This window comes from Anthonomus grandis, chromosome 11 (assembly GCF_022605725.1).
Source record: "Anthonomus grandis grandis chromosome 11, icAntGran1.3, whole genome shotgun sequence".
Classification (NCBI taxonomy): Eukaryota; Metazoa; Arthropoda; class Insecta; order Coleoptera; family Curculionidae; genus Anthonomus; species Anthonomus grandis.
Genome location: NC_065556.1, coordinates 21022056 through 21047530, shown reverse-complemented (window position 1 = coordinate 21047530; position 25475 = coordinate 21022056). Strand labels below are relative to the sequence as shown.

Genomic DNA, 25475 nt, shown 5'->3' with positions numbered 1-25475 from the left:
CCGTTTCTCCAGGGTTACAATGATATCCCCTATGTAGGTCAGAAATTATAAGCAGATAAACTGGTGCTATTTTTGCCGTTTAAAAAACTGGGTTAATCTCAATTAACGCGTGTCCTTATCACTTGATGAAACATATTTTATTACTACGTAATTATTCTTAATATAAAACGTTTATTATAAACAATGCGAGCAATTTAGCATTTGTTAAATGGAATTTTTCTTACTATTGAGTCTATTATGATTCGCTGTAATGGCGCTTCGCAAAATCATTATTTTAGATAAGGGTATTTATTTATTTTTAGTATTACGTCATTATGAAAATAAAGCATCACGGAAAGTGTTAAATGAGCATGCACTTTAGAATTAAAATTGTTAAAATAGAGACTTGATGAGTAAGTTTTATTAAAGTCCTGAAAAAAAATTAACAAATATAAAACACCGGAATTAATTACAAATTTACAAAAACTATTTGCGACTTCTTGGACAAATTAAACCGACTTCAATTGCCTGAAATAAATGAAAAATTACTTTTTTAAGAAAATGGGTTCAACTGCCTGAAAATTTGAAGTACAAATGTAACACAGAAGACAATTTCCTAATAACTAAAATTTATCTGATGATCATATCTCCTATAGGTCCAGAGATCTCAGGTACCTTTTAAATGGGTGTAATTTTTTAAGGGTTAATCGGATTTTAATTATTTTTATTTATTCAGCAGGCAATCAATTGCCCTTGACCTCTTATATTATTAATTATTTTCTTAAAAGCACAAGCATCAAAGACATGAGAGATTTTTGGGTCACATCTAGCTACTAGAGAACCGAAAATATATTGAATATCTCTGTCGGAACTACTTTTAGAACTTTAGAGCCCATTTCTTAAAATATTATTAAAATTAAAATTATTTGCAAACTTAATCTTAAAAGATCCGTACTGTAAAAATGCTTTTTTTTTCAACTCCTTCTTTAATTGCAAAAACCATATTTTTCTTCTAGGGAGTTGGAGTCTTTTATTACTCCGTCCAGTTTCTTATCTTAATTTTTCTATTTTATCCACATAACTGCAGTAACTTTGTTATATATCTGAGTCATTTAAAATCAGTTTTATATTTTATGTATAATAACTCCTTTGGCAGTCATTCTTTTACTATTTCTTAGGAATTATTATAGCATTTTTTTTATTTTAAGCATTTCAACTGCATATTCGGTTTTCTTAGGTAAAGTCTAATTTCTTTCAGGCAGTTGTAGCTGCTTTTATTCTTGTTTCAGGATAGTAAAGCAATTTTTAATTTTTTTCCAGGTATATCCAATAATTTTTACAAAAACAATATAGTCAATTGTAAAAGAAATTCTTTTGATTTTTCTTTAAACTATTCCAGGCCTTTAATATTAATTATTTTATATTTAAAGGTCAAAATTAGTTATTTCTTGAGATGAACAAAACTGTTTCAAGACAACATGATTGAAAAATTTTGTCTGTAGAGGAGTAAAAAAAATACGTCAAATAATTGTAAAAAATTTCCATATTTCGCGATTTTCAAATAATTATATAAGTTAAATTATGAATGTCTGGAATATATATATGGAATTAGTCTACAAACGTGAAAGGCATCTAAAATTATGTTCATATGATGAAAAACTGTAAAAAATACGCCAAAATATTTTAAGAAAATCAAATTTTTGGGCAATTTCTTCAATGATAATTATTAAGCTAAACGGTCTAAAATAAATAATTTTAGTTGTCTTCCAGACACTTAAGGTCATATTTAACCGCCTGAAAGAGTCCCTCAATTGATTTTTTGGAAAAAAAACATTATCGTATTTCAAATATTATTGAACTGTCTAAAAGATATACAAAATGACGTAGAATACCTAAAGATATATGAAATTAGTCCAAAAGCTTGAAAAATGATGTTCAATTTAAAAAAACAAGAAATTTTCTAGAGTGAAAATTATGAAGCCAAACTATACAATAAAAAACTATTTTTTTTTCTCCATATACCAAGAAAGTCACTGATACAGCTTTTTCATGAGCCACACATATTTTTTAAATTGAACTATAATTTTTTATTAATAATTTTCGAAATATCTCAGTTCAAAACAATTCAGATGGTAATCTTGAGTACCTTAACAAATTCTATTAAAATGTAACAAGTGGTCTAACTAAAAGTAGTCTCAAGATTAGTCAGTAAACCAATAATTCTTAAATTATGACTACTAGAACTTAAGTTATTCACTTGCCAATAAGAGACAAACTATTTTCTCCCTTACAAGCACTCCTGGATTAAGAGATCTAATATATCAACTTTTAGCACATCGCTTTTAATCATTTTTTTTAGAAGACTAAAATGGTATTGACAATAGTCCATAAATCAACAGTTTTTAAGTTCTGACTACAAGAAACTAATTTTCAATAACAGACAAAGTATTTTGCTTCTTACAAGCACTCCTGAAATAAGAATTCTAATATCTTGACTTCTAATGCATCGATTTTAGTGATTTTTTTATAAAAGGCTAAAATGATTTTTAGACTAGTCAATAAATTAATAATTCTCAAATTCCGACTACTAGAACCCAGGTTATTCACTTGTCAAAAAGCGACAAACTATTTTCGTCCTTATAGACACAGCTGGACCAATAACTCTAATATCTTAACTTCTAATGTATTGATTCTAGTCATTTCTTCAAAAATGACTTAAATGATCTTTAGACTAGTCAACAAATCAATAAATACTAAAATCTTACCACTAAGGATTTGTCTTCTGGAACTGAAATTTTGTCTAATCTTCATAATTTTAATTTTTTTAGTAATTTTGCTAAACAGTTTATTTTAGCCATAATGAACAAAAAATCTAATGGGATAGAGGACATTTCTGCTGAAATACTGTTACGTCAACCAGTACTGGCTAGATGGCATATTTCCCGTCTATCTGAAATTTTCTTTGGTAGATCCCTGATATTATAAGGATGGGAATTATATAACGGATCTCTATCTACGGTTATCGAAAAACTTACCAAAAAAAGGGTTTGTAACTATTTACAATCTTTCAATATAATCACAATAGAGCAGTTTGGTTTTCAGACATCGAAGGGTAGTCGCGATACTATATAAGACTTTTCATGTTACGAAATGTTTACTTTAATGTGAACCAACGGCTACATATTGGCAAGGGTTTTTTGGAATCCATGTATAGCTTTTTATTGTGTGATTTACAGATTATTGCTGGTTTAAGTTGTATTTTAGCAATCGCGATCTGAATTCCTTAAAGACCTTTCTACACTCACTTAAGTTTTACTATTGAGTAGGGCTTATTACATTATGGAAAAATGTTACCAGGATGCACTTAAAAATTTGACATCGTTTTGTTTTTATTAAGGTTTTTATGGGTTAATGTAAGATTATGTCTGATATCAATGTTTGCATTTTTTATATAATTTATTATTTTGAATTACTTTATTTAATTTTTCTGTTCACTTGTATACTTAATACTACATATAGTGTTGCTTTGTCCTCAAAATTTTTAATTTTTGGATTAATAAATTTTGAACTTGAATTAAATTTGATTTTTTTTCTAAAGAATTGAAATGATCCTTCATAGAATTACAATTTAATTTATAAAAAATCCAGTTTTCTTGGTGCCATATTTTTCTTCTTAATTTTCTAGGCAATTGTAGTATTTAAGAAATTTTTCCCAGTAAATTATAAAAATTTTCGAAAAACCTGAAAATATTTAAAAAAATATGTTGTTTTTTAAGAAAGAGCAGTATTTGTAAGATTATTCTTACGAAAAAAATTAATTCGGTAAAAGTGTCTAAAAAATTTTAGGAATATTCTGATTCATCCATTACAAATATTTTACCAGAAATGTTTGCAAAATCCAAGAATATTAAAAAAAATTTTTTTAGTTCAATTATTCAAACCATCCCATATACAACATTTCGTCCCTTATAATACTAATAAAACATTTAATGTAAGAAACTACCTAAATATTTTGTCAACTAGGCAACCATTTAATATGGATAACCAATGGTGTGTTGGTATTTGGATGATTTTTTTACAGTATTCTTCCTTTCATTAATATTCTCTCCAAAAAAAAGTTACCAAATTAAGTGAATCTATTAACATTTTACTAAAATGCCATTTTAAACCAAAAAACCTTTAATTAATTCACAAAAGAACGCCGACGCGACGGTTACAGATAAAAGGAATAAAAAAATAGAGAAAGCCAACCCGAGATATGGTGACCGCCAGACATTCCTTCATATGGTATTGAACCCCTTAAAGGTTCTACGACCGTTAGACACCTTCCATAATGGGAGATGGTACTTGGTTCAAAAACCCTTTAAAACGATTCGTATTTTTAGAACTTTTATCGCTATTTATGACTCTGATATAGGTAAGCAACGTTGCCGATATATCTTATTTAGAAAAGTGAAAAATGGGGAAGTACCAGTTGCTGTAGATTCTACATCGGTTGCCCACTCTATATCAAACAATAATGACACACAATATTCGCTATGTTTTTTGTATAGTATATATTCCTCCTTCTTCCTCTTTGGCTCTTTATGTGGAACATATTGGTTCGATCGATTATATGATATGAGACAGAAAAATGATATAAAAATTGATAATTCTTGGTGTGTCTTGATAGATTCACTTATGCAAAACAAGTTTCCTACTATATGGAAAAAAACTACTGTTACTTCAATATTTAAGAGTGGAGGTAGATGTATCTGGATATCAGGATAGACAGACAATGACAATCTATCTGCTTACATACACGGATTATTCATACCTAAATAGTACTACCAAAGAGATCATGTGAAGTTTACTTATTAATTGGCGGCTAAATTGGACAATAATATACAAGTTGATACAATATATTTTGACTTCAAAGAAGCATTTGGTGCATGGACCACTTTATGCCCTTTAACAAAGTTAAGCCACTATAGTATTCAAGATCTAAGAATGAATGAAATGCATGAATCTAAGATTCGATAATGCCCTTTCAAATAATTTTTTTATAAACGGTAAAAACACAATATCTACAGCTGATGAAACTCTATCTCAGCATCACCTGTAGATTTTGTGTGTTTACCTTTTATAAAAGTGTATGACCAGCATCTTTGAAATAATGGATCAATTTTTCGACTTTCAAATGATGTTTTCATTCTGAAGGTCTCACAAGGATCTCATGTAGGCCAAACATTGCTTCTGATCATTATAAATGACTGATCATTTGTGTTCTGATACTGCTCATACTTGTTTTTTGTAAACGATTCATCAACTGAGTTAAGCTTAGAAATGAATCTTAATTTACTAAAGACTAAATCAATAGCATTTACTAGGAAAAGACAGCCAATATCAAGTAAACTGCATTTGGTTGCATCAATTTTTAGTTTAGTATGCATGGATCTATTATAAGGCAATGTTTAAGGTTTAATTATACCTTAAAATCTATGTTTTATGCTTTGGTAAGAAGTCCTCTGGTATATAGTTTAGTCCCCAATCTACAATAAAGTCAAAATTTGTCAATTTCCTACTTCTCAAACTACACGTCAATAAGAATATACTTAGTTACAATGAGCAACTTAATGTTCTGGGTATGAATACATTGGAGATGCGTTGAATAAAACTGAATTTAAATTTTGGATCCAAAATTCTTAACAATTAAAATAATTTTTCTCATTTGCTTAAAAGAATTTGGTTTTTTCTAGTTTAAGACTGATATTATTATAAACAAACCAGCTTAACAAAGAATGTCACTATTTAATAAATATATTCCATATACCTAAGAAATTAGTGTCCGTTCATTAAATGGCTTTATATAATGGATATGATGATTTGTATGAACATGTTTAGCTTAAATGATGTAAGCGATCTTGACAATTTGTAATTATACAACAATGCAAGTCATTTTAGTAATTACTTATTACATTATATTTAGTATTACTTACTTTGTGATACTGTAAATATTGTAATGTATAAAGGTTCTTTTAACTTGTTATGTACTGTACAATTTTAGTAATAACATTTTAAAACGTTTAAGGATAGACATGCCAACATTGCAAATCTTTTTAAAGGTTAAGCGGTGTAAAAATAGTGCTATGGCAAATAACCTTGCGGGCGACCATGCAGACGACCTGCAGCAAATCTGCAGGTACTCGGCGGGATCAATGCGCCCCCATGTCAACGACTTTAGAATTATGGCACTGTCAATGAAATGGAAAATTTCTAGAAGATTAATAATAATAATTTAAATATTTCTTCATATTTTCATTTATTGGTTTATGATTTATTTGTGACAGTGTTAGGGGGGAGTAGGCGTTAGATGCGGGAACCTGCAAAATATTTTTTTACCTAATTTCGTTAATTATTACTAATGTACCAAGACAACTAGATACCAAGACAACTATAAAATAGAAGCCTGATAGTTATATAGAAAATAAATGTTTTCTTAATTTGTTCTTACAGAAGTCGAAGTGTTGAATATTGAAATGGTTTTGCTTTTTTGGATGAGATAATCATAATTATAATAAACTTTGGTTATGCGTTATTTAATAAATATGTTAATATATAAAAACGCAAAGCGTTTTTCCATACTACTCAAAAGTTCATAATTTCAAAAGGTCTGTTCTATAGATGAGAATATAATTATACTGAAATTTACTACAAAATGACTGGTCACTGGCAAGTAGCAAACATTTATATTTAGTTTTAAAGGTTAATACAGAATTATTTTTTATAAAACGGATCAGCGTTTTATTGAATTGTTAATTTTTAAAATATCTGAAGAGTATCCAAAACTTACACCGAGAAAAATTTCTAGTAACCATTAATAAAAACTCGATCCTCATAACTAGGAACTTCAGTAAAATAGACACTAACTTAAACTTTAGTTACGTTAACTTTGATGATCTAGTTAATGATATAAAAATAAAAAGTAATAATTACTGGTTTCCTTGTAATCATTGACACACATTGTAAATACTTTAATAGCTACTAGTTATTATTACTTGATATTTAGTAAGGCTGACTAAGATATTTAGTAACCTTTAATAAGCGTATATCCTGTCTGAGATTCTGGTCGTGGTCACCTGATTATTAGTTGAGCTAACTAAGCTATCTAATAATCATTACTACCACTTTCTACAGAGCACCAGACTGGCTACCAAATCTTTAGTAGTACTAACTAGCCATATAGTAATGGTTACTATAATTATTATAATGGTAATAATATATTTCTAGGTATGCTGACATTGTAATCAAATCAATTTTAATAAAATATTTAGTTGAATTGGCTTCATAATCACAGTAACTCTTAGCCATTACAATACAAACTACAGATACAAACTAAAAATCTTTTCCAAACTTCAATGCCAATGATTTGATGAAGAATTCTGGTGAAAATAAGCAAAAAAGTTTCATTCTTCAAAAAATATGACATATATTAAGTACACTTTCTTTTTGGAGATGCAAAGTTTTAATTTATTTTAAATATCGACTTGTTCATAAAGCACAATAGTGGAAACAAAAGTATTAAAATACATATTTAAAATAATAACTTTTTATTTTTAATTATTCAGTAACAAATTAATTAATTATTTTTTACTAATTAACGAATACACTGTTAAAACATGAAATAAATAATAATCCAAATGTTCTTTTACATATACCTGATATGGTAAGAAAATACTAGTATATATACTATACTTATTAAGTTGGAATTCTTTAATTTTATATTTTCATGTATTATTTAAGAAACCCATTTAAAACAAATATAAGAACAAAATACAAATTATTACAAAATATAAAGAAGAATAAATTGTTTTGGCTGATCAGTACGTCAAATAAGTCTGACAACTCAACAACTGTCTTCCTCACTAAATTTAATTTTAAAAGAAAACAAGTGCTCATAAAATTCTGAAAGAACTATATTAATACAAACAAAACATATTTCTTCTAGCTCAATAATCAAAAATAAATTTAATTTTCTTAAATGTGATATCTCTCAATTCCTCAACTGCAATAATATAATTCTGGTGAAATAACTTACTTTGAATGGTTACAAGTTTAACTGATATTACTTTGCTAAACAATTTTTGCACTTATGCCATATTTCTCAAAAAGTTCTGTGAATACAATTTTTTTAAAGATGTTCGTAGGGTTATTAAGTAATACTGTAACATAACTGACAGCATTTTGAATGTCTCTACGACAAGAAGAATTTTGTGCATAAAACTTTGTTATGAATGAAACATTATTGTATATTAATGATAATTTAAATTCTTTTAAAAAATCAGTATATCAATATTATGATAATTTCCAATTAGCTGATCTGTAAACCTATTTTTTTAAACTTAAGTTTTGAAAAAGATGAGCTGCAGATGAAGCAAACTGGCATTATTAGTCTAGAAAAAGAACCTTTATTTAACGAATCCAAAAAGTTTATTATTCTTTAGGCTTGTACTAACCATTATAGTTGTAAGTAATATTTTATGTCTCCTATAGCAGCCTCAGAGGTTTTTCCTTTCGGATTCTAAATTAAATAGTATCTGATGAATAAAAATCCAGATATGTTCACTTTCCGCAGGATGGTCAATATCCATAGAATTAAAAAGCTAAAATAATAACTCAAGAGTCCTTAGAGCTGTATCAACTTTGGACCTCAACCACAATGTAGAAATCTTCCTTCCGTGCACCATATACAACTACTGCAAGGGGCTAAGTAATATTGTTCCAAAGCGTTTCAGTTTTTCTTGCCTTTGTTTGATGCATTGTTCTAATTCATTGAAATTCTGAAATAATAAAACTGCTTTAATGAAATAAATCCATGATCCGACATAAATTATTACTTTTTTTAATAAAAGGTTATACATCTAATATCTACAGGAATCAACAATTCATCAAGTATTATCTGTAAATATTTTCTCAAGCACTGGTATTATAAAAAAGATTATTGAATTAAGAAATATTGAAATTTTTTAATCGTTTTTTTTTTCTTAATTGCATTTTAGAACATTTTTGCAAATGGCATGAATATTTCACTGAGGTAAGTACTGGTAAAGTTTAACTAACATGTAGGACTACATGTATGACAAAGAAGAAAATTTCTAAGAGTTTTGATCTAGATGGCTTCCAGTGCAAATCTTTTCTCGAACTTTTCAAATTTACAGTTCGAAAAAGATATGATAACAAAGTGATTTGTTGGAGTGCTGGATCTAAAATTAATGAAGAATAATTAGCATACTTAAAGTTATAACGAAATGAAAAAAATGTTAAAGTAATTTTATAAGGCTATTTTTTATGGTGTCCATAAAAAATTAATCAATCCCTTGTAATATGATGGGTTTAGTAAAAATAAAGAGAGTGCTTTGTCACAGGTTACAGGTTTCATTGGATTAATTACAAACGGTATAAAAATGGTTACCTACCTCGAAAAGCTTAGAAAAAATCTTGCAGCCTCCAGGCCTTTAAATGGATTTTAAATTTATTATCATCCATAGAGAAACAAAAGGAAAAGAAAGAACAAAAACGCCGACACGACCACGTTTTGATCCTCTATCAATCACGGCGGGCGGACAGGTGGATGCGGAATTCTGAAATGACAGTTGACAACAATGACTGCGCGGGAAATATAAAATTTGCGAAATTATTGCATGATTGCATGGACTCACTATTAGGATTTAGTTACTGTTACTAGATATTGTAGTAAGTTTTACTCCGTAATTTGTGCGTTATAACTAAGTTTTCATATTTTGCTAACTTGACTTTACTGTAACCATTACTAGGAACCTAGTTAATTTTATAAATTTACTAATAAAATGGTTGGGTTAACTTACATACCGCGTAGCGAGTAATAAATAACGTTTAACTAGACCAGCTTCGTTATTGTTACACGAGAATTTGGTTAGGACTGCGTGTAAAGTGGTTATACCAACTAGAATTCCTTTAACTAAAGTTTGTAGTAAGGCCATTTTTCTCAGTGTATCTTTTAGAAATACTCAAATTTAGATACGCTCCTACTTCCAATAAGTTCCTATCCTTTAGTGTATAAAGAATACAGACATTTAGATGTTTTTTTAACTCCAATTTTTTTTTTAAATGTTACTTGGGGTATATATATATTTTACTTTTTTTTATTAGTTGTTAGGTTGAATAGCTATGCTAGACCCCGCCACACTTAAATAGTAGTTTTTATAAATTTTTATGATAATGAAAAGACGTTTATTATTATTATTATTATTATTATTTCAAAAATAAACAATTTATTTATTGTAACAGCCAAGAAACAGAAAGACCTTTTAAATCCAATAGTTCCATACAGAGAATTTTCAAATTTCTATTGTCTAGCTGTTTAGAGTTCAAGATAGTGAGGGCATTCGTGCTTGTGTACCCTACTCATAAATCCTGAAAAATGAAGAATCAAATGCTGGTATCTCAGAATATTGTTAGCTGTGTCAACAAATATAACATGCTCAAATTTACGCAAATTAGACACAAAGCGAACTCCTGCATTTTCTGACCATCTATACCTTATGTTAAAGGTTGCAGGTTAACTCAAGAAGAAATTTGTAATTCGTTTAATGCAAAATATCCGGAAAGGCTTATTACAAGAAGTACAGTATCTAAGATTGAAAGATAATTTAGAGAAACAGGAACAGTAAAAATATGTATACGACCAGGTCGTTCAAAAATTTACGAAAATATAAGATTGAATATTTTATTAGAAGTGAAAGATTATTTCCATATTTCGTCTTTTGACGTAGCCTCAAATAATGTTGTTAGCCAACAAATAACTTTGCAGAGCAAGTTGCACAGCATTTTCTGAAAATTTGTTGGAAATTTGTAACTTAAATCCAGTGTTTATCGGCAGATCTATTTAGTGATGAAGCCACTTTTGTTTAAATGGTACCGTAAATAAGTAACATTTTAGGTATTGGAGCACGAATAATCCCCATTTAATGAGAAAAAAACATACAGAGCATCTGCAAAAATAAAATGTTTGGGCAGGGATTTTAAATAATAAAATTATCGGATTTTTTTTTTATTAAATTATTACCGGAGACCGATATTTAAAATTTCTTCAAAGTAAGTGAGTCCATTTTGCTCGTCAGGTACGCGAATGTTTGAATGCGGTATTTTCCGGACAGTGGATTGGTAGAAGTGCTCCTACGCAATGGCCTGCAAGATCCCCAGATCTAACACGTCTAGATTTTTTTCTTTGAGGGTATATTTAAAATCAAAAGTTTATAAAGAGAAATCGGGTATTTAGGTGATCTAAAGTTTAAAATTAGATATGCAATTAGCCAAATTAATGAAAATACTCTTAGCAATGTTTTGGATGAGTTTTAAAATAAACTAGCACTTTGCCATGGGCATTTTGAACACTTAATAAAATAATTAAAATATTTAATTCGATGAGTTTTATTTGTATTTTAACGTATGTACATTGATTTTTTTCGGATGTATAATATTTTTTATGTTTTCAGAAAAAAAGCATTATAATTCACAAAAGCGGCAATTTTAAAGTCGCGTATCTTAAAAACAGTTAAATAAAAGTATGGCAAGTGATACATCAGAATGTTTATAATTTTGTGTAGAATTTTAAAATGTAATCATATACAGCGTGTTCTATTAAAAATAAGAAAGTTGGTATTAACCACGGTGACAAGAGATACCCTGCATACACATCGCAACTGAAAATATTATTCGACGTATTCAAGTGTTTTTCCCAATACACCTTCATTTATTATTTATTGAATTAAACACATTTTAAATTTTTTTTGACAAACCCAATGCAAAACCTAAATTAGTCAAAATAAAATGGAACGTCAGTTTTTTGACCTCGCCGGCTACTTTCTTATTCTAAACCTTTCTCAATCTGATTTTGGTTATCTCTTTTATGTTTGGATGTTTGCAAATTCGGACGATACGTGAATTTTTATGCGGTTGTTACACTATGCAAAGAAGAAAGTTTGTAGGGGTTACTGCCCCACGATACAAATACACGATACGTACTTATTTGTTTCATTAAGAAAATCAGGAATCGCAAAAAAAATAATCCAGACTTGGTTTGTGAGTAAATTGCTGTAGTTAAGAATAAAGAAGAATAACAAACTATTATTGCTTTTGTAAGATTAGCTAAAAAAAATATTTTTATATCAAACACCATAGCAACAATGCAATAATTTAATCTTAATGTACTTGATTTAGGTAAAAATAATGTCATTCAACTTTGCAGTTTCGGTTGGCATTGATCTTTTCAAGTCGACTATCTCAATAAATTCTCGGTTTACTTATGCCCAAGGTTAGTTAAATCAGTTGTTGCATTATTTTACTGGGCCGAATATAGAATGAAGTAGAAATGATCGACATATAAGAAAGTGAAATATCGTGTGTCGGCCACACCGGAACCAGCGGAAATCTACGCGTGAAAATGGGTCACAGCACAGATTCCTCGCGAAAATAAAAAGTTAATGGGCATCTTAAACGACCGCAGATTTCACCCGGTCCGTTGTCTATTAAAAATGATGACGGAAAAGTGCTCCACATTCGGTTGCGTTTCTTTAGACGACGAGTAAAAATAAACTTCTTTTTCACTTTCGGCGAACTTGAGATTGCTTAGGTGTAATTAGTCGCATTTGCGGAATAGTCTGGTGAAAATGAAAATGCCCGATGATGTTTTACCATTACCATAACTAATTTTCAATTGCCGCAAAAGATAGTGGACTAATTTTTAGAAAATGCTTTAAATCGATGCTTTAAGACGATCTCAATGATATACTTCTTATACCTGCTGACCTCCCATCTTAACGTGAATATAACTCTTTCATATTTGTTAGAAGTTTATGCTGGTAATTTTTAGGTGAGGTATAAGATAACCCTAACGCCAAAAAAGGAATATTGGACAGGAAGAGGAAATCCTGGGCAATGAACGAAATTTATCAGGAAGATATACTATTTTATTAACTCAACTATTTCTAGCAAAATTCTTTAACCTTGATCATACCACCATTGGATAGTCTATCCAAGATTCTCATATAAAAAAAACCTAATTTTTAAACCCAATCATTGATTCATAAGAGAACCTTATATTTACTATTTCAGTAATCCTCGATTAACACACAATATTTCCAACAGCAGTCAGGTCAAGAACTCCTCTATCCCCAGCTGAGAGGACAATGATTCGGGTTTTTTAATAGTTTTCTCTTTTTAATTCCATACGATTTATCGTTAGGTATTACTGGTGTAAACAACCATTTAATCTGGGGAGCAAGGCCCAGTATCTATAAACAATAACAATTGTACATACACTGAAAGATCATCATCCGCTAAATACTTAAATGTTAATGATAAGGAGGGCATGACTTTTCGAAATTTTTTAATAAATTTTTCTTTTCAGATGGTAGACTGAGAGGAAAAGTTGTTTTTAGCATAGAAACTGATCCATATAAAATGTAACATTACAACTTGTTTTTTGGTGTGTGTGCAGCTATATGATAATTATTAAAATGTAATAATAGTTGTATTGTAAAATGCATAGTCTACCACAACAGACATTAATTAATTAATTTATTATAAATTGATGTGGTAGGTCAATACTTATTATCAGCACGAATTCCTGAATAAGTTATACGTGATAATATATTTTACAGGATTTTTTTTTGAAAACAGTGCTCATCAGGTGACAAGAAAAGAAATGGGTCAAAAAGATAAGATAGGGGTAAATAAAACGGATAAGATATAGCCAATAGGGCATGAAAATTAAATGATACTTTGTCTGTCTTAATAATTTTCCTAGTATCATATATTTGGTGATTTAAGGGGGTCCGGTAAACTTAAAGGAACTTTTTTTTTTAAATTTTCACATAGAATGTTGCGTTTGAATATTTTATTAATAAAACAGTGAGGATGATTGGAAGAAATACCAAACTTTGGAAATTATAAAGATTTTTTTACATACGTTAAATACGTAATTACTACCGGCTTGCACAAGGTTTTTTAGCCCTTGATTTTGCTATAATTAAAAAATATATATATTGGAACTTTTTCGGGGCTAAAGCTGTAAATTTATAGGATTTTTTATCGCTTTGTACCCCCATAATTACATATTTTGTAATTTACACATACGAAAAATAAAACAATCTGATTGACAAAAATGGGAGTGGCTTCACTATGTCCCCAGTAGTATTTTTCGGTTTTGTCTGGAACACTTTTTAGTTGGATGGCTTGGCTGTGGACTCAATTTTAGATAATAAAGGCATAATAAACTCAGATTTTACATTACACACACAAAACACATTTATCAGGTGTTAAAAAATAGGAATGTAGTTTAATATATTATAAATATAAATTAAAAAAAAAAACATAATTTAAAATAATTAATTATTAATATATTAATAATATTATGATGTCCCATACATTATGATTATATAAATAAACAAATACTTACCTATCCTCCTGAGACCCAGCGTCCATTTTAATGGACACGCAAACAAAAATTTTTAATCCACTTATTTCTAGAAATATCTGGTAATATGCGCGCGGTTATCATTCTAAGTGCTTGCGCGCAACCACCGAATATAAGTTTCGTCAGTTTAGCCACGTGCTTGAGAGGTGACGCAAGTGTTTGTTTACAAAAAAAAATGGCGTCAGGGCGCCGTACTTCCTATGATGGTATGTACTCTACATCTGGTAATTTATTTATGTTTTTTTTAGAGAAATTTAAAATATAATGTTTATTTAACAATTTAACGTAAATAGTTTTTTTATTGGTCCTTTGTTTTTTCTTTAATCTGCCTAAACATTACCTGTCCATTTTAATGGACATTGGGACTTAATCACCACAATTTGTTATTACCGTCTTTTTGTTTGTTTTAGCTGTATTCGGCCGAAAAAAGTTTTTGAGGCCTGGAGAAGACGACGAAAAGTTAGAGAAAATTTGGAATCTTATCCAAGACGACTCAGACTGTAGAATGTCCGACGACGAAGGGGAAACTGAAGATCTGGATATTGAAAACAACCAGCAAGAAGATGAGGCTGAAAATGTTGAGTCTAGCAGTGAAGATGAGGAGGACAACCTTCCTCTTAGTGTCCTTAAAAAAATAATTTAACAACTCCCAATAAGGTTCCAACTTCTTCAAGGAGAGCTGTTTGGAAGAAAAATCCTATATTCTCACCTCAGGAATTTGGAGATTCCTCTCCTGCTGAATCTGATTGTGAAAGTCGAAGTACATGGGCCGCAAAAGACTACCTCGCAATGTATATTGATGATGAACTTTTTCAAACAATGTGTGACTGTACAAATGCTAGATATGTTGAATTAAAAGGATTATCTCTGAAACTTACGTTAAATGAGATAAAACAATTTTTTGGCGTAGTATGCCTAATATTCTGTTTAAAGTATCCAAGGATTAGACTGTACTGGGCGAAAACAACTAGAGTTTCAGCGATTGCAGATGTTATGGCCAGAGACATATTTTTTGCGATAAAAAGCAATTTAAAACTTGTGGTAGATGGTGACATCTCTGAAGATAATCGTAAATTTTGGAAAATACGTCCAATTTTCGAAAGGGTGAGACAAGGATGTTTGCAGCTACCCAGAGAAAAAATTGTTACTTTAGACGAGCAGATGATTCCTTTCACGGGAACTTGTCACATGAAGCAGTTTGTGAGAGGTAAACCCAACCCTGAAGGACTGAAAAATTTTGTATGTGCTGCTCCTGATGGCCTTGTTGTAGATTTTGAAATGTATCAAGGCAAAAATACATTTTTGGATAATGCAGCTAAAAATCTTGGCATTTTGTCTGCTGTTGTTCGGTTGGTAGAGACTTTACTTCCAGGATCACATATTTACCACGACAAATATTTTACAACCATTCCACTTCTTGAATACCTCCATGAACGGAATTTATATAGCACTGGTACCATAATGAAGTCACGTGTACCAGCAGCTGTTCACTTAACACCTGACAAAACGTTGGCAAAAATGGCTCGTGGAACCTCGGAACAGTTTAAAAAGGAGGATGGCAAGTTGGTTGTTGTGCAATGGTATGATTTAAAATCTGTTCTAATGGCATCTACGGCTTTAGGAAGTCAACCAATCAATGAGTGCAAGCGATGGTCAAAAAAAAGATGGGAAATATATCCAAGTCCCAAGACCTGAAATTGTGGCAAAATACAATGACTGCATGGGTGGAATTGATCTCATAGATAGAATGATCAGCTACTACAGAATTCAAGCAAGGTCAAGAAAATGGACAGTAAGAACAAATTTCCATTTTTTTGATTTGGCAATGGCAAACTCTTGGGTTCTTTATCGGAGAGATAAAGCATTTTTTTAAACACATCCCTGAAAAGTTCAGCAATTTTTTGAATTCAAAATAGAGATTGCCACATACTTGCTAACAAGACAGCCTGATGCTGCAATAGACATGCCACGAAGTACGGCTACTAGAAAAAACCCAGCAGGAAATATGGTTGACTCTTTATCTCCAAATTCAACTAATAGAAAAAAACGCGAACATTTTCCTGAAATAGATTCTGAGATAAAAAATTCTGTAAGATGCAAATTAAAAAATTGTGATAAAAGAACCAAATTTTATTGTGATACTTTTTTATGCATAACAAGCAATAGAAACTGTTTCAAAAAGTTTCATTCTAAACAATTTTGAAATAACTGCACTTTTCGTTTTTTTTCCAGTAAAACTTGTATTTTTTTTAATTTTGCATGCAGAAATATAATATTTTCTGAATTCTTAAGCTATGTTGACATTTTTATATTTTTATTTTTAAATTGTTAGTTTAAAATAAAACATGTATTTCTTATTTTAAGAATTTAAAATATTTTTGTTTATTTTATTTTTTCTAGGGATTAAGACCCAATGTCCACTTAAATGGACACCAGTTTTTTTGTTAACTATAAAAAAAAATAAAAAAAGTTATTAACAAAAAATATTGTTTCTTTTTACACTTTTAAACGAAATTGAAAAAGATTTTTTTTTCCTAAAAAAAAAAAACACCTCTGGGTTCCAGGAGGGTATAATGAGACACGACAGACAATTACGATAATCGTATTAGTAGTAGTAGCCACCCCCGATAAATAATAAGATATTATTTGTGGACGTAAGCGACATTTGATAGTCTTTTTTATTTATGAATTAATCCGTATTCACATATTTGATATTTTTGCTTTGCGTGTGTAAATTTGTGTTTATGACCTAAAGAAATGATGTAAAACCTTCCAAGTTACAGAATTTGGTTACTTAAGGCTTTAAATTTAAATGAATAGCATATATAATGGTCAACGTGATGGCTAGTCGCAAATAGAGTGTAGTTAAGCCGGGTGTAATTGTGAATTATACGTAAGTAGGAAATCCTTTAAAATTTTGCATTTTTTTACTTCATCCTCACTTTTTTATCAATAAAATGTTCAAACTCAACGTTCTATGTAAACATTTTCAAAAAAAATCTGTTTTTAGACATCCCTTTAACTGGATCCATTTAAGGACCTTCATAATATTTAGTTTATAACTTAATTCTATGCAATTATGTGAACTGTACCAAAAAGGCCTAATTTTCCTACAATCTAGAGGATAATTAAAAAAATAAATGACGATAGAGAAAAAGACACCTATGAAGGATCATAATAAAATCATGCTTCTGGTATGCAGTGGACTAAAGTACCGTCAAACGGGGTGAATCGGGACCAGGGGGTCAATCGGGACAGTTTGAAATTTTTTTGCAAACACGTGATCTTCATGCAGCAAATGTTTTTAGGATGGGTAATATGAAAAACCTGTTGTTGACACAACAGCTGTTTGACATTCACGCGTGGCCGTTAGTTATTTGGAAGATTTCAGTGCGTAGAGGTGTCCATATATTAGAGCGAAATTTAACGTTTTTTCAATCTGCTGCTAACTTTGTTTGAAAAAGGTATTTATTGGGAGATATAAGCATTGGGTTGTTATTATAGTATACCTGTGGGTATTTCCTAGATGTTGAGTGGACTTTTGTTAAATTATTTTTCCTAGTTTTTTTATTATTAATTTTTAAACATAAAAACTCGCTTTCAGGGGTGAATCGGGACAATGGTCCGGAAATACAAAAAAAAACGCCTGGGACTAAGGTCTATCAGAATTATAGTCAAGAACAACTGGAAAAGGCTTTGAGGCAGTTCAAAAGAGGCCAGATAACTCTTCGAGACGCAAAGGAGTTATATAACATCCCAACATCGACATTACAGCGTGTTGCGAAGCAGAAGCCAAAGAAACAAGGTGGTCAAACAATTTTGACAGGAGCTGAGGAATCTAGACTGGTCCATTTATTAGTACTGGCGGGAGAGTGGGCATACCCAATGGAGAAAACTACTATTCGATGCATTGTAAAAGGATATCTTGATAGAAAAGGGGTAAGAGTGGCGAAATTTAACAATAATATGCCCGGTGTTGATTGGGCGAATTTGTTTTGTTTCCGACATAAAGAACTTCTGACTGAGAGACTGTGCGACAATATCAAACGGTCTCGTGCAGCCTTGACTCGGGAAACAGTAAATAAATACTTTGATAATCTTCAAACCAACTTGCAAAACGTTGAACCTGAGTACGTCATTAATTATGATGAAACATGCTTTGTGATCCCGGACAGAAACAGGTCATCGTAAAAAGAAAAACAAGGCATCCAGAACGGATCATCGATTCAACAAAATAATCGACATCAGTGATGTTTGCAGTCAGTGGTGATGGCCATCTATTACCCCCATTTGTTGTTTATAAAAGCGAGCATCTCTTCGATATCTGGTTGATAAATGGGCCCTCAGGTGCGCGGTATGGACGAAATAAAAGTGTTTATTTCATTGTTTGAAGACTGGTTTTATTATATACTATTTCCATAGCTCTACCTTTCTTGAAGAGGCGTCCGGCACCAAGAGTTGTCATTGGCGATAATTTGTGTGGTTATTTGTCGCATAGGGTGCTTGAATTATGCGAAGAAAATAATATTCGGTTTTCTTTTTTGCCGCCAAATTCAACACATTTAACACAGCCACTTGACGTGTCCGTTTTTGGCCCGATGAAAAGAAAAAAGCTTGGAAGTCAACTCTAGAAGGTTGGAAAAAACAATACAAGGGTTCTTTACCGAAGGAGTATTTTCCAAGTCTACTAAGGCAAGCTATAAGCAAACTAAAAGCAACTCTAACACAAAATATTAAAAGCGGTTTTCGTGGCACGGGAATCATTCCCTTCGATAGAAATCAAGTTTTAAAAAGGTTGCCACCAGAAAGAAACCTCGAACAAGATGATCCTAATGGCTGGACGGAATCTGTGGTAGAAGTGCTTAACGAAAGCAGGAATGCATGCAAGCCTACTGTAGCAAGGAAAAAGAAAGTTACAGTCGAGCCAGGCAAAACCATTTCTACCACAGATTTTTTAGAAACGCAACTGCAACCGTTAACAAGCAAGACAATAGTGCCTCAGGACTCTCAAGAGGACGACATTTTCGAACTTGAGTCAGATAAAGCAGAATCTGAAGCAATGGAACTGGACGAGTGCTTTGATGTACAGCATCCAATAGAAAATAGCATTGCCACTGACGATTTTCTCGAGGTTGAGTTTAAGACAAATAAAGTGGAAAAATATTTTATCGGGCAAATTAAGGGACTCTTTGGTAAAAGTTTTAAAGTTTCTCACATCAAACCGAAAAATAAAAAATTGTTTTATTTTTCCAACAGTGGAAGATATTTGCATGATTACGCCGGAACAAATTATTAAAAAACTACCTAAACCAACCGAATTGCGATGAGGAGGATACAAATTGAATTGAAAATTGAAAGTTAAAATCTTATGCCATCCAATATCATTATATTATTTCTGAAAATATTTTTTTTAAAGTGGTTTTTTTAAGTTTGTAACTAAAAACTGTAAAATAAAGACTGTTTTTGTATTTTACTGTAGTATTTTTTTGTTTTTGTAGAACTTAAAAATATATGAAAAATATAATTTTTTTAAACTTTTGGTCCCGATTTACCTCATACGCGGGGCGACATGCATTTTACATGGCCTAAAACGGCGCGTCCCGATTCGCCCCAAAACGGGGTCAATCGGGACACCCTATATTTATTTATTTTTTTTATAATCCATGGAAATTAAAAAATAATCGAATACATATTTCTGCTGTTGTATGGACAACGGTCACTTTCTGCTAAATTTTAACTTTGTTCGACAGTTGCATAAAAAAATATAACATAAATATCTAATAGTCGTCCCGATTCACCCCGTTTGACGGTAAGTAAAAATACACAATTTTCGAAAGATTTAGACGATCGTAATGACATTATACTTCTCGTATGTAGTGGACTAAACTTCAAAAGAGAAACCTAATTTTTAGAAGATCCACAGCGTAATAATGGAACTGCGAAGAGGTAGAGACGTGAAAAGTGCAAAAAATTCGACAATCTTTCCACTTTTAGGCTTCTCACGTCCCAGAACCTTGGATGATCATTATGAAGCTATCATTCTCGTATAAAGTGGACCAAAAAACTAAACTACATAGGAGAAACACAATTTCTAGAAGGTTTAGAGTGTAATAAGGAACTGAGAAGCAGTTCGATATTCCTCGCACTTTCAGGCTTTTAACATCCAAGTAACCTGAACTATTGTCATAAAATAATGCTTTTCGTATACAGTAGACTAAACTACGTAAGAAAAATATAGTTTCCAGAAGATCCAGGCCATCAAAAAGAACTGAGAAACGGTAGAGATGTGAAAAAGTCTAAAAGTTCAACACTCGTTCTTTTTTAAAAAACTTCCTTTATCTTTGTTTTTTTTTTTTTAATTGTTATATCATATTCTAACAGAAAACGCTGATTCTATTTTACTGAAACCAATTAAAAGATGTTTCAGTATTTAAAATTTTATTTTTGCTGTTAATGAAAAAAAAACACCATTTCTCTCTATTTTAGAGCCCTAAAGATGAATTAAATATAATTCAAAACGTTGGCTAGAAACATAGTTTTCTTTAACCCTTTCTGTCCCAACGCCGCATATATATGTTTTTTAAAAAGTGGGTCTGTAGTCCCAGCCGCCGTATATATACGTTCAAGGTGTTATGGTCTCAATTTACCAAAGCCGAAAATATGCGTTGCTTATAAAATTTTAGACCCATTGGTGTCCCAATGCCGTAGAAATATGTCCAAAAATGTTAGATTATTGTTCCCAAAGCCGCAAAATGTTGGCACCTAAGACAGGTCATGCGGATCCACTGCCGTATATATTTGTTCACTAGATATGCTTCTTTTCAAGGGGCGCTTGAGATTTAAACAGTACATAAAGACCAAATGCCATCGTTTTGGAATAAAACTTTTTCTAATATGTGACTACGAGACAGGATATGTATTAGGTGTTATTGTCTATACTGGAAAATCGACAGATATAACTCTGTTCCAAGATCTTGGAATATCAGGCTCAGTAGTAGCAAATCTTATGGAACCATATTTGAATAAAGGCCATAACCTGTATACAGACAACTGGTACACTAGCCCTACTTTGTGTACATACCTGCATAAATATAAGACTAATTCCTGCGGGACAGTCCGTGCTAATCGTAAAGAGATGCCCAATTTAACTCAAAAATTATCTAAAGGCGAATCTATCTCGATGTGTGCCGAAAATCTGCTTTGCGTGAAATGGAAGGATAGGCGTGATGTTATGATGCTGACTACTTCTCATGAAGATCGCATGGTAACGTTAGACAAAGTAGATTTCAAGACCAAAAAGTCCATACAAAAACCAGCGGTTGTTATAAATTACAACGAAAATATGGGTGCAATAGATCGATCAGATATGATCCACGGAATGTGTAAGAAAGGCCACAAAATAGTATAAAAAGCAATTTTTCCACATGGTTGAATTGTCTCTTCTTAACGCACATGCACTCTATTTGACCCAATCTTCAGAAAGACTACCTCTTGCAGATTATCAACTTACCATTATAGATAGGGGCATTTTTTGATAGGTAAGTTTGTAATAATTTTTTTTTATTGTGCACTTATTTCTTTATCTTGTTTCAGACATAAACATGAAAAAAACAGAAGTATAAACCCTTTAACCAATCCTCAAAGGCTCAAAGGGCGACATTTTCCTAGTTCAGTTCCTGATAAGAAAGTGAAGCGATGTGTCGTTTGTAACCACAGAAAAGACCAGAAAAAAAAAGCGAATCGAGATACATGTGTGCAAGATGTGAAGTCGTACCACACAAAAGAAAACTTTTAATTTTAATTTACATAACATTTTTTTTTAAGTTAGTTAAATTTTTTTAAGTTGTTTCTGCTCTCTGAGTACTTTTGAAAAGAAACCGTTTAAGTTTGTTAAAAAAAGCTCATTAAAAACACGTTGTTTGGTTATTTATTTGGTCATTTATATGCGACGTATATGTAAGGCAATGGGACTCTAAGTATGGAAAAACCTTTGGGATTGAGAGACCAACATGCAAATTAAGGCCCGGGATAGAAAGGGTTAACAATTGACCCAATACACCCACAAAATACCACTTCTGATGTTGAAAGTTATTGTATTTAATGTAATTAACATTCGTTTGTTTAATTCACTGCTATAAAACTTTGCAAATAAAGCATGCATTTTTTACTTAGAGAGTGTTGGATCAGTGCTAATTTTTAATTTTCTAAAAAAATAAAACTCGACCAAAAAACTAAACTACATAAGAAAAACACAATTTTTAGAAGGTCTAGGACTTAATAAGGAATTGAGAAGCAATAGTTACATGCAAGAAAGAAACCTGAACTATTGTCATTATATTATGCTTCTCGTATAGTGTACACTCAACTACGTAAGAAAAATACAATTTCCAAAAGATCCAGGGCATCGTAAGGAACTGAGAAGCGGTAGAGACGTGAAAAAATCCAAAATTTCGACCAATTTTAGTCTTTTCACACCCCTGAAACTTGGACGATCGTTATAAAATTGTTCTTCTCTTGTAAGTAAGAGACGTCGAAAAGTTCAAAAGATATTTTTCGATAATTTTCCCATTTTCAGGTTTCTCACGTCCAAGAAACTGGATGATCGCAATGCTTCTATGCAGTCAAATAGCCTCCAAAAAAAGCCCAATTTTTATTTTTTAGATCGATATTTTAAAGATACCCTAACAAATGGTAATTAAATGGTATTTAAAAATATAATTTCTAAAAGACTTTAAAAATAGTTCAATTTAAAACGCATTTTCAGCACTCTGAGATATCATAAAAAAATCATAAATTTATTTAATGGTATCTACTTTATGTTATTATAGGAACCGTGCTAAAGAAGTACAATTATCCAAACAATTTCCTGGACAAAAATATTTATATTTAAAATAAAAAGTGAGAAAAATTCGAAAAACTAAATTGTCTTTTCCAGTACGCACTTAGGAATATTCTTCCTAATTTTTTAAAGAAATCTGTATTCTTCCCAAACGGATATCCGGCTAACGAATCCTTAAGCTAACAGAAAGTAGTCAAAAACGAGCAACTAAGGCAGTATACGCATCTCTCTCCGACCGCAAATTATAAAATCTCTGGTCTTTTTTGCCACCATAGTTGTTGATTCACCATTTTAATGGCAACGATTCTAGGACAAAGAAAAGTGTTGGTATATAATAAAAGGCCTTTAATATCAAACAGCAATCGGCAATAAATAAAGTTTTACTATCGCATCCGTGACTATGCTAATCGCCACAACAAACACTCATTTCACTGCCAGGGTTCTTTAACACCGGGTCGAATATTTTCACCTAGTGCACTAGATTTTACCCAGAAAATGGGACGGTACTCGGCTTACCTACTCCCACACCAAAGATATTCTTTTTCTTCTTCTTCTTCTTCTGCTTCTTCTCCGGTCGATAACCTGCTTACAACTTTTACTCGACGCTTATTATAATAATTGCTAAAAATAGCGAACAAGCATTTTGTTTTGCATGGAAACCAACCGATCGTCGATCAAGCGATCGTTTTTTTTATTGCAGTTTTTTTTTTAAGGTTTTTTTATACTAGGTCAGGATTTGCGAAATGACGCCATGAATACATTGACATTAAGATAAAATAGAAGGAGAGGCCAATAACTGCTTAGGAGTGTGCTCGTTTAGAATTTTTTAAATGCTGCTATGAATAATTCGTCACGTAAGAGTAAAACGATTTGCTTAAAACTGTTTTTGGAAACGTTGTTTCTCGTTAAAAAATTTCTTAATATTTACGATCATCATGATTATCATTTAGCCCTTTGTGTCCACTGTTGAACATAAGCCTTTCCTATAATTTTTTATTCCAATTGATTTTGTGCTGTTTGTATCCAGTTGCAGCAGATCATCTAGTTCCACTTAAGCTTTGCAATGGTTCCAATGACATCACTGCAAATTCTCGTTTCTTATGTGATCCCTTAAGGTCACACGGATCTTTCTGTGTAGCTAAATTTTTAGCTGTTGCTGTTTTTAGTGTTAGGGTGTACATTACTGGTAGTACGCACTGATTAAAAATCCTTCTTTTTAAATTGAGGGAAACGTCATTCTTGAAAAGTCTTCCAAAAACTGTTTATAAGAGAGTGAGCCTTCTCTTTAGCTTGCATGTCTGGTTATCTCTTGAGGTGCTGACCTTATGTCCTCAAGATACACATATCTACCATTGGAATTTCAACTCCCGCCTAAGTCACAACTGGGAACAAGTTTTGTCATTAATTTTGTTTTTGATATACTGACCCTAGTAGCATTATTTATATATTTTCTTAATATTTAAGAGACTATGCATATATTCTATGAATATTTAAAATAAATATTACTGTTTCGATATGTAATAAATATTATATTCATATTGAAGTACAAATAGTTGGACATAAATGTGACTAAGCTGGTTGGATGGAATATACAGTAGATTCTATATTTTTTACTCGAAACTTATTGTATTATGATGATTATAATAGGAATATATTTAAAGGGTGTTTTCAAAGAAAATGTAAATTTTTTAAAGCACACATTTATAAATTTCGAGTGTTCTAGTTAAAAATATTCATTTTTTCACTATTCGATTTTTATTCATTTATTAAATATTTTGGTACTACTAGGGTTGATTTAAAGTTAAAGATTTTAAAGATCTAAAAAATATATTTTGAACTCCTATAAGTCATAAAAAATTAATATAAATGCCTGGAATAAAACTCGTACAAAAATTTGAACATTGAAGATTTTCAAACAACTGTTATTGTTTGAAAGTTACAAAGAATGTCTCAGTTTAAGTTTAAATGAATGAAAAAATTTGTTATCTTCTCATTTTCGTAATTTTTTTTATCTTTGCCACCTCTAAACTTTTATTTTCCAAGAATCATTATATCAAATAATTTTTCGCATTAAAAAAATATTGATTTATATTTAAATTTAAATAATTTATTTGTTTCCAAAAAGAATACAATATAAAAAAATGAAGGATTAGAGAAAGATGT

The 25475-nt window shown here is 30.9% G+C and overlaps 1 protein-coding gene across 1 annotated transcript in view; it reads right to left on the bottom strand.

Moving 5' to 3' along the window:
• The window catches only part of LOC126742210 (cytochrome P450 306a1), a 104565-nt gene that overhangs the window by 30636 nt on the left and 48454 nt on the right, over nucleotides 1-25475 (bottom strand). The gene's annotated exons all lie outside the window — the stretch shown is intronic.